Below are 10,397 nucleotides of genomic sequence, written 5' to 3'. Positions count from 1 at the left end.
TGGCCTTTTAACCCCTGCAGCACTCATGCTGCACTTACATCTGGTGTTGAAAACTTCTCCCCATCCACTGCAATATCTTCCTGTACACATCGTTCCACACCATAATCCCATGCTATCGCTGATTTGTACACAGCCTGTCACTTGTTTATCTTCAACCCAATGAAGAAAGTCTTGAAAATTTTCGAGAACTTGCTCCTCCACAGCCCTTTCTGGAGTTTCAAGATTAGAGAATTCTGCTTCTAAGCAACTGTTCAAGTAGTTTGCATCAACATCTTCACAACCTCCGCAAAGAGTGGCCTACCGGCCTCAGGGTAGTTTATTAAAAGGTCTTTCAAGTCATAGGCTTTTAGACAGTATGAAACAGTTTTCTCCAGCCCGTTGGTGCTGCAATCTTTAGAATTTGTCTATTAATTCATTTGTGGAGCTATTCTTTTCTTATCTTCGTGAAAATAAAAGCGTCAGAGTAAAACTCAAACTGATGGAAATAGTTGTTCAAAGTCTTGTGTTAACATTAGCGACCTTAAGATTCAGGATGGCGAGCGAGGATGCCTGCAAGGTTTGGACGGCGAGGAGTAGGTAGAGGGCCCGTCTCGCTCAATGCATAAAAAAGATTAAGAATCCTGTGGACGTGGCAGCCATCTTCATCCCAGAAGTTTTGGTTTATTTCTTTAGCATAAACCCATTTCCTATCGCTGATAGGGAACTCTCCTTGGATTTTGAAATCATATTTACCTGAATATTAGGGATTTAGAACATGACGCAAATCTTATGTCAGCAAACTCGCCATCTGCTTGTAAGTAAAGTTTTGTTTTCACAAACCTTGATGTCAGTTTGTTTGTTGTCTTAGTTTTCGCGTGATACGAACAAGAGATTGGTACAAAAGGAGTTTAAAGGATACGCGAGAAGCCGTAGTTTTAGCATACAATAGTGGGGTTATAGATGATGAGGACTTTTGTCTGTAGTTTGATATGAATCAATCTAAAAATCTCGGGTCTCCTTACGAAGGCTACGGAACGTTTGACCTTGCTGAAATGGACGACACTGTGTGTAAAGCGGAATTTCGCCTCAGAAAAGCTGACATTTCTGTGCTCGTCGAAGCTCTTGACATCCCAGCAACTTTTACCTGCAACCAGGGATCTGTGATTGATGGCATAGAAGGTCTGTGCGTCTTGTTGCGAAGGTTTAGTTACCTGTGCAGATACTCAGATTTAATTTCTCGTTTTGGGCGGCCTGTGCCAGTATTGAGCATGATTTGTGGCACCGTCACTGATCACATCTACCCCATACACGGCCACCGGATAACTGATTACAACCGCTCTATTCTGGACCCAACACTTCTCCAAGTGTATGGAAATGCAGTTCTTACGAAAGATGCTGCCTTGGATCATTGTTTCGGGTTTGTGGATGGTAGAGTGAGACCAATCTGTCGGCCAGGGGAGATGCAGAGGACCGTTTACAATGGGCACAAGATTGTGCACAGTCTAAAAGTTCAGTCTGTTGTTCTGCCAAATGGACTCATTGCAAATCTCTGTGGACCCGTAGGTAAGTACACATTTGTCTGTAAGCTGATGAGGTGTGGGGCCAGTGTAGGAGACCAAATGTTTTTAACTGCCGCTGGACCCTTTTGCCATCCAACACAGCTAATAAGTATAGCAACAGTAGGGAGAGGGGGATTGAGCATTTTAATTAACGAGGCCTTTGCAATGCTTTGTTGATCCATGTTCCTATCAGAATAGCCTGATATCTCGTTGCCGCCATGTTGGATTTGAGATGCATCAAAACGAGGCTGGGCGTGCAAAGACAATAATGCTAAGGTGTTTTCTCTGCAAACATGGCTAACTACCACTGCTCTGTATGTTGCACACCACTTTAATCACGCGAAATAACTAACACAACAAACAGTAACGTTCTCCTCGACTGTCGTTTTTCACCGCCTTGTTTTTCTCGTATTATCCTTTTCTTTTTTTTAATCCCATAATAATCACCTGGGCTAGTCCCAGTTACTCTCGTCCTGCTTGCTACACACTCCCCTCCACGAAAAAATGTCGTCCCGACATTACAGAAGGTATACAAATATAAAACACAAGTCATCCTGGTCATAACTTGGAGGGGGTGTTAGTGTCCCGGCTTCAAACTGCATACAGCTCAATCATCATCCGGAGTGCTTGTTGAGTTTCTGTTTGACAATGATAAGGAAACTAGTAAGAATTCGACACAGTTCTGTGCGCCTATGATTAATATGTGGAGCGATCAGATGCGACAATAGCAGTGTTAAGTGCTGGTGTATCCATACGGGCTGTGGTATATACTGCAACTGCGGGATACATGGGATTTGTGGGGTGTGGTAAGGTATGAGGCAATGGCCGATGGTCTGGTAAGGAGATGTAACTGGGGGGCCTTGGATTGAAGTTACTACTGGCTGAAGATGTGTATACTCGGGTTCTCCCATTTGACTGTAGGTTAAAGTGATTGGAGGTTGCCGCTCCCTTCGTGGTCGCGTAGCCGCTCCTGGGTGGTCCTCCGAATCTGATTTGTCACTTACTGCGGGGTCAATATCAGGTGAATCGTGGTCACCTGAATTTGGCGCCGACGGGCCCCTACTGTCTGCATGAGGGTCAGATTGCTCGCTGGAGGGGTTATCTGACCCTTCGGTATAGCCTTCACTATTGAATTGATCTTTTATTTATTTACTCATTTATTTATTTACTCAAATTCAATTACACAGATAATCAAAACAAAAACAAGGAGTTAAATATATATACAAGTATAAAAGAGAGATATCTGAGTAATTAGGCCAGTTTATACAGAATTCTATATTCGTTATTTTAAATAAACTGCCCGTGATAAAATACAAAAAAATTGAAAACTAACTTAGACAAATAGCAACAATACGTAATCAAAAATTATAAAAATTTATCCTTACTTAGGTTAACTTTACTGATATAAAACTGATTCACTTTCTTACTAAACAATGATACTCGATCAATTGTCCTAATAGCTACAGGCAGGTCATTCCATAAATACACAATGCGATTAAAAAATGAGAATTTAAAAACATCGGTTCTAAAGCGACCCTTGGCAAGTATGGCTTCTGTGTTCCTCATATCGTACTTATATGATTTGAAGCTAACATATGATAGGACGTCAAAATCAATGTGCCCCTTCAGACATTTAAAAAAAAACAAAAATCTAAAACCTCCCTTCTAAACTCGAGAGGCAAAAGACCTAATTTTAGTAAACGTTCTGGATAAGTTAAAATCACATTTCAAGATAAATTTGGTGGCACGCCTTTGAACACGCTCAAGGGCCTTAATTTTTTCTTTAGTATAGGGAGACCAAACTTGAGATGCGTACTCCAGCTGCGGTCGTACGAACGATTTATATAGAATCAACATAGTTTTTTGGTCGCAATCAATGGTGCACGTTCTGTAGATAATACCCAACATCTTATTTGCTTTACTTATAGCAAAGTCAATGTGATCGTTCCAGGATAAATTCGAAGAAACATGAACGCCTAGATCTTTCTCAGTTGAAACGACTGCAACCTGTGACCCGCTCAGATTATATGATGTGAGCATAAAACTCTTTTTCTTTGTCACGACAAGGTGCTTACACTTATTAGCGTTGAAATTCATGAAATGCTCAGACAACCAACCAGTTAAGCTTAGTAAGTCTCTTTGTAGGTGAACTGCGCCAGCACCGTTATCAATAACTCGATAACACTTTATATCATCCGCACAGAGTTGGACAGTGGTCTTAGCATCTGTCACACTTGGGGCACTGTTAATATATATTATAAACAACAAGGGTTCCAGGATAGACCCCTGGGGCACACCGGATGAAATAGGTAGTAAAGAAGATGCTCGGCCATCTATAACTGTCATATGCAAACGATCTGTCAGATAACTTCTAAACCAAGATAGCAAGTTCCCTCTTATACCAACGCCTTACAGTTCCCTTAATAAGCAGTTAAATGATACAGAATAAAATGCTTTACTGTAATCCAGAAATACTGCATCAAGTTGTTTCTTCTCATCAAGTGCTTTGGCAAAGACAAATGTAGATCTGAGAAGACTTGTAACACATGAACGTCCTTTGACAAAACCGTCTTGTAGATGGTAAAGTTTAGGCTGGATAAGGGAAAAACACATGAAAAAACGCACTTTTCAAGGACTTTGGAGATGATACACAGTAATGATATCCCTCTATAGTTTTCAACCATTTCCTTGTCACCAGACTTAAAAACTGGAACCAGATTAGCCACCTTCCACATTTTTGGAAAACAAACACTACCGAGTTGTTTGTTGAACAAGGTACAAAGAGGAGATGAAATCGAATCTGCACACTCTTTCAGTAGCCGAGATGTTACATCATCTGGATCGCAGGATTTACAGATGTTTAACTCTTCCAAGAATTTCAGAACAGTAGCCGGGGAAAGTTCGATGTTATTCAAAATATCGGCACCAACATCGAAGTCACCGAGAAAGCAGTCTTCACGCAAAGGGACACAGTCATCACCCTTAAAAACTGAATTAAAATAGTTGTTAAATAACTCAGCTTTATCCAGACTTAAAGCACAGTAAAACACCACCACCACGTTGACCCTGTTGTCTATCTCGACGAAAGATAACATAATTTGAGTCGAGAATTTCAGTATCAATTATTCTCTGATGGAGCCAAGTTTCAGTAATAGCTACAACATCCACGCTTTTAGTTCTAACAAGATCCTGAAGTTCACCAAGCTTGTTGCAAATTGATCTTGCATTGAAAGAAAGACAGCGAATAATTGACTTAGACGATTGTTTATCAGAATAGCGAGCTTGCCCAACTGCACGTGGAGGTCCAGGATTAGATTTTATGTCGGCAGAGAGCAATAAATACTCCGTGTTAAATGTAGCACAAGTATTTGAGTAAATCTAAATCTCTTAATGGATGTATCAATTATACATCAAACAGTTATGGTTTCCATTAATAAATAATTTTCAATTAGTTAAAGGCATGAACGTACCTGCCGTCGCCACGGTTCATCATTTTTTCGTTGTGATCTGTAGCTCCTAGCTCGAGCTGTCACACTACAAGGTTCTACCATAACTAGAGGGGAAAAACACTTCAATAAACTCATGATTTTTCGCTCTGATTTCGATCAATATTGAACATAAAGACAGCAACGACAAATGCATTAAAAGAGACATAAAAACTCCGGAGAATCTATCTTTTGATATACAATAATCCCAACAAATAGCCCAAGTAGCGAAGAAAAGAATTGATGATCTTACCTTCGACATCAAAGACATATCCTTCGCAAAAATTACTGTAACTAACTTTCTTTGGGACTTTATCTAGCTTTTGCAGCCACTTTTCTATGAAGGAATTGTCCACTAAAGGAATATCTTTCAATGATTTGGACCAGGCCGAAAGAGGCCGAAAGAGAAACGTTAGTAGCAGTCGCCATTTTGCAAATTATGCACGCCCAGCCTCGTTTTGATGCATCACCAAACCAAGATGGCGCCAACGTGATATCGGTGCAATTCCAGAAACGTTCTTGATTTCTTGAGCTTGAAAAAAGTGCCAAAATTTAAGCCAACTTACCTTAATAAAGTATTTTCCCCAGTTTATAACTCCATTTACAATATGCTTTTTTAGCAGAAGGTAAAAAACATGATGCGTCAATGTTGGTCGAGTCCAGGTTGCTGAATGATCTTGAGAGGTACACTTTCTCTCCAACGGGCCAGGCAATGTGCATTTATGGTGACCCAGCATGCCCTCATCGTGTCCACCTGCAGAGGCCATTTCAACGTGGACTGCTGACAAATCAGATGCAGCAATTTAATAAGTCCAGGAGTAAAGTTCGCTCCCCAGTTGAGTGGACTTTTGGGGACATCATTAACTATTTCAAATTTTTAGATTTCAAGAAAGACTCCGAAGTTGGGTCTGAGTCCTATTGGTAAAATGTACATAGCTTGTGCCTTACTTAGGAATGCACTAACTTGCCCTTATGGTAACACAACTTCGGATTTTTTCCCATTGGACCCTCCCTCTTTGCAAGATTACTTTGCTTAGTCTGCTTAAAAGAAGTCAGATTTTTTTATTATCAATAAAGATTTAGAAATGCAAAGACTAGCAAAAACTAACGATAAAAACCGACGTTTCGGTGTCATCATGACGCCATTGTCAAGGAGAAATAAAAATAAAGTTTGTGGCAAGGTGTAACACTAAATTTAAATTTTAAACCGCCGCCTGGTTAGCTCAATTGGGAGAGCGCCGGACTGCTGTGCGGGAGGTCGAGAGTTCAATACCGGCCGGACCAACACTCAGGGTCTTAAAATTAACTGAGAAGAATATGCTTCCTTTCTTTAACATCAAGAAATGGTTAGATATTCTAGTCTTCTCGGATAGGGACGAATAAATGGAGGTCCCGTCTCCTGCAGGGTTAGGGGCAGGAGACGTTAATTTCCCACGCACGAGATTACTGTGTGATGGATGTCCTCCCCTGGGGTGGGTTGGGTGGGTATACAGCGCTTTGGACAATTAGTGGATTTTAGCGCTATATAAATACAATTATTATTATTATTATTATTATTATTATTATTATTAAATTAGCATAAATATGTTACGAGCTAATTAAACAAATACTTTTGCGCGAATTGAATCGCTTTGCACGTTCAGAGTGGGTTTTAAGTCTGATGAAAAGCATTTTTTTATTATTGCAAATAAAAATGTAATACCTTAAAACCTCATGAATAAGAAGCTGGATTTTTTTATGAAAAAAGGGTAAATTGTCTCTGTCTTGCACGCTCTATTGTAAACAATATCACTGACCAAACAAAAATTTGTATGTTAACCTAACTGTCGTAAGATATATACATGAATACACAAGGTAGTGAAGAGTTGCATTGTCACAATGAGCAAAGATCTTGTCTACACTGGAATGGAGGATCTATTTACAGTATGCAATATGAAAGTGTTCACATCAGCATGACATTTGAACCTTTGAAGCCTACTCCTTTTGTACATGTTTTCAAATTATGGCGAGCATCATGGTCTGAAACTGCTGAAACTGCCTCTGCTGGGCCTTCAACTGGAGCTGCTGCTGCTGTATTGCTGCTTTCTGCCGCGCTGCCTGCAGCCTTAGCTCTTCCCTTTTTAACTCTATCTGTTCGTGCTTAGTTGCGTCCATTCCCTCATTACGCTCTTTCAGATGCTCAAGTGTGTCAGCCCCAGAGGAACTTCTCCTTTTCAGCCCCTTGTTGTTTTCAGCCCTTTCCTCTCCCCGCCTTTTGTTTGCCCCTAGGCGCTCCATGGCTCTTTTTTGACGTCTTCGGCATTTTGTCTTCTCCTTGGTCTTCTTCTTCTGGACTGCTGTTTGCTTCTGTTCAAGGTCGGTAGCATCCTCCCACTCTACAAATATCAACCTAGATTAAACCAAAATTAACCTGAAATCAAATTTGACCTGTAGAGTGTGACGAAGGTGTTTTCGCTAGTAAAATAGTTAGCTTTTTTGCGGCAAGCCATTTTAGTTTGCACGGTAATTGAAGTTTCAAAAGCCTGTTGCAAATTTTCTTTTAATCGTTTCTCACTGAACTTTTAATGATGTTAAAAAAGACGATTTCATTTTTCTCTAAAGAAGACACAAGCACGTTTTCAGACAAATATAATAAATTTTATCGCAAGGAATGGAGATTTCATAGTTGATGCTACAACTTAATTAACGAGTGTAAAAGACTGCTTGTGATCAAGTCACGGAACAACTGCGAAAGTAACAGCACATTAAGATACTCACGGTCATGGCTTTTTGCTAACTGGTTCAAGAACAAACTGAAATGCCATTTATTTATTTATTTAAAGAGCCCCTGAGATCGTAATTTTCGTACATCATTTTTTTCCATTTTCGTGTTCAGTGTGTCTCCTTCACCTACTCTTCCAAATTTCAGTTTAGACCGAGCACCAGAAATATCTTTTTTCGGGCCGTTAAATTTACGATTTCGCGTCAGCCATTATTTGATCATGTTCCGGAAGTTGATCGCAGGACTCAGAGAAAGTGACATCAAGGGCTCAACACGAAAATCTCACATGGCAAAATGCCAAGCAAATATAACAGAGTGCTTTACTCTATTCTTACAAAAACTAAAGAAAAATGAGTGGGCATCGATGCGTAATTCAAAGCTGAAGTAATCGTGCAGACCATGCTGCAGGTATTTCTCTGCATTGGAAACTTGCAAATAGATTAGAGCGGGAAAAACGGATGCGATTTGTGCGACCTCGTCGAGTAAACTTCAATCCTACAGAAATATTTGTGATCTACTCCGAACACTTCCCGGAGGACTGTTTGGAGAGATCTATGTACTTTGAAGGATCTAGGCGAAGAATTATGTCGGGTTCAGTGCCTGCCGTTCAAGAAGAGAAGGGACAAGAAAAACCGTCCTCAGTGCGATCTCGACGCCGGAAAGGGAAGTCTACGAACCTCCACGGATTTCGTCACCTTAGCTTTACATAAGAGCTGATCAATATCCACCTTTAACAACTCTCTGGCAGAATACCTTACACAAAGGAAAGTACTCGGTGAACATTGTAAATAAGAATTATTAAATATCCGAATTGAGGATTGAGATTTCTGACTTCAAAGAGCTCACTTTAATACAAAAGAGATAAAAAAATATAATTGTGTGCTCTGATTCTAAAAAAAGCTGGCTTTAATATCAGCAAGAGCAGAACAAACAGCTTAAGACACAGAGCGTAATAGCACTTTAAAATGTAAGCTTACAGCCAAAAAACCAAGAAAATGAAAATTTCTTTAAAAACCTGTCAAACTATCAACCCTCTGACAGCCAAGTCAGCGTGCTATCAAAGGAACTCAAATTCATCCCAACGCCCGTGACAAACGAATTCAAAATCAGGCCAACTTTTGCGAGATTTATTCTCAAGACGAATGCGCCTCTGTTACACCTTTTACGGACAAAACAAAAAACCACTTCTGTTTCGTATCAAACTGAATTCCACCGGTTCAGTCTTCTATCGCCCTTCAGAGCTATTTGGAAAATTGTCATAACGCTACTTGCTGACTGCCGTCTAAGCCAAAAAATACTTTGTAACGGAATGAGGTCACGGCGCTAAAGGGTTGAAACAAACTCTGCTTTAAACCTCACCGAAGCAACACAACAATAGTCATCATGAATAAGACAGAAAAGACAAAAGGGGCCAAAGTGCAACTCAACAACGGAGTTCACTTCAAACCTCTCAAAGCACAGATAGTAAAAAACACGTAGGAAAGGGTTAATGAATATGAATATAGTTTATATCTGACCACTTGCAGCCCAGAGGCTGAATTACGGGTGCAGTGTAAGGTTGAGAACAGACGTCAGCGTATCATAATGACACCAAATGCATCGGGAAAACACATTGATGGCTTTCACAAACTCCCAATATCCGCCATCGGATACACAATTAGCCATTACCGAAAACTTTTACTAATCACTCGATCATTTCTTACAAAAAAAGTAAAATCCCTTACGACAAGCAAAAATACAGTTCGAAGGCGATAAAGCGACCACAAAACCCACATGGGGAGTCTGTGCCGTTCTGTGTTTATCTTTCTTCGCATGGCAAAAATTCATCGTTTGTCGGCGCAAAACTATCCACAGCAGCTTCAAATGATCTTTGGGGCAATTCATCGTCTGAAAAAGTTGACATTTCCCGACTGACAACGAAACAGTTCTCAAAAAAAGTAACATGTGTGATTCTCTGTGCAGCGAACAAAGAGAGTTGTGACAAAGCAAAGCATAAGTTTGTTGAGCCTTTGACGTCATGATGACGTTTTTGCGAGCTCGGCTGGAACATGTTTTCAGCAATGGCGGACGATTTTTGGACGACTTTGAAGCGGTAAAAATTGGTCATCGAAGGTTTGTTTTGAGTTTTTAATGGCAAAAAGGGTCTTAACTTGACCCAATTCGACATTGTGTAAACAATTTAGGCCAAAGTAAAATGGTCAATTTTCGTCTCAGGGGCACTTTTAGCTTGCGCTTTAAAGAGCCAAGGGACTCAGACTGCCTAGCATCAACTGGAATATTGTTCCACTAGGGAATAATTCTAATTAAGTAAAAGTCTCGAAAAGTAGATGTTTTGCTCCTATTTAGTACACAGCAAAACAAATGCGACAAAACGGACAGAAACAACGGCACTGTCAAAAAAGAGATTTTGGCGTCGTCGACGTGAGCACGACACCGTCACGCAAGATTCACGAAATATGTATGTAAACAACTTTAATCACTCATGCGCTTGCGTTATTCGGGAAAATGACTTCCGGTCAGCCGCGTCCTCGCTCGCCTTCCTGGATCTTAAGGTCCCTAATACTCATGAACAGCGGAGTTTTATGGTGTTGTATCCTTTGACGTTTTGTTTTT

At 40.3% G+C, this 10,397-nt stretch overlaps 2 pseudogenes across 1 annotated transcript in view; both read left to right on the top strand.

The window, feature by feature from the left end:
- Window positions 1-532: 532 nt before the first annotated feature.
- On the top strand, window positions 533-6,203 carry LOC148732601 (uncharacterized; annotated as a pseudogene).
- A 3,202-nt stretch (window positions 6,204-9,405) lies between these two features.
- The window catches only part of LOC148732599 (uncharacterized), a 4,681-nt pseudogene continuing 3,689 nt past the window's right edge, over window positions 9,406-10,397 (top strand). Inside the window, exon 1 of the transcript XR_016000748.1 lies at window positions 9,406-10,397. This exon is cut by the window's right edge and continues 1,299 nt beyond it. The product of XR_016000748.1 is annotated as an uncharacterized LOC148732599 (transcript).

Source organism: Stylophora pistillata, chromosome 4 (assembly GCF_964205215.1).
Source record: "Stylophora pistillata chromosome 4, jaStyPist1.2, whole genome shotgun sequence".
Classification (NCBI taxonomy): domain Eukaryota; kingdom Metazoa; phylum Cnidaria; class Anthozoa; order Scleractinia; family Pocilloporidae; genus Stylophora; species Stylophora pistillata.
The sequence above is the reverse complement of the archived record's forward strand: the minus strand, read 5'-3'. Positions and strand labels throughout refer to the sequence as shown.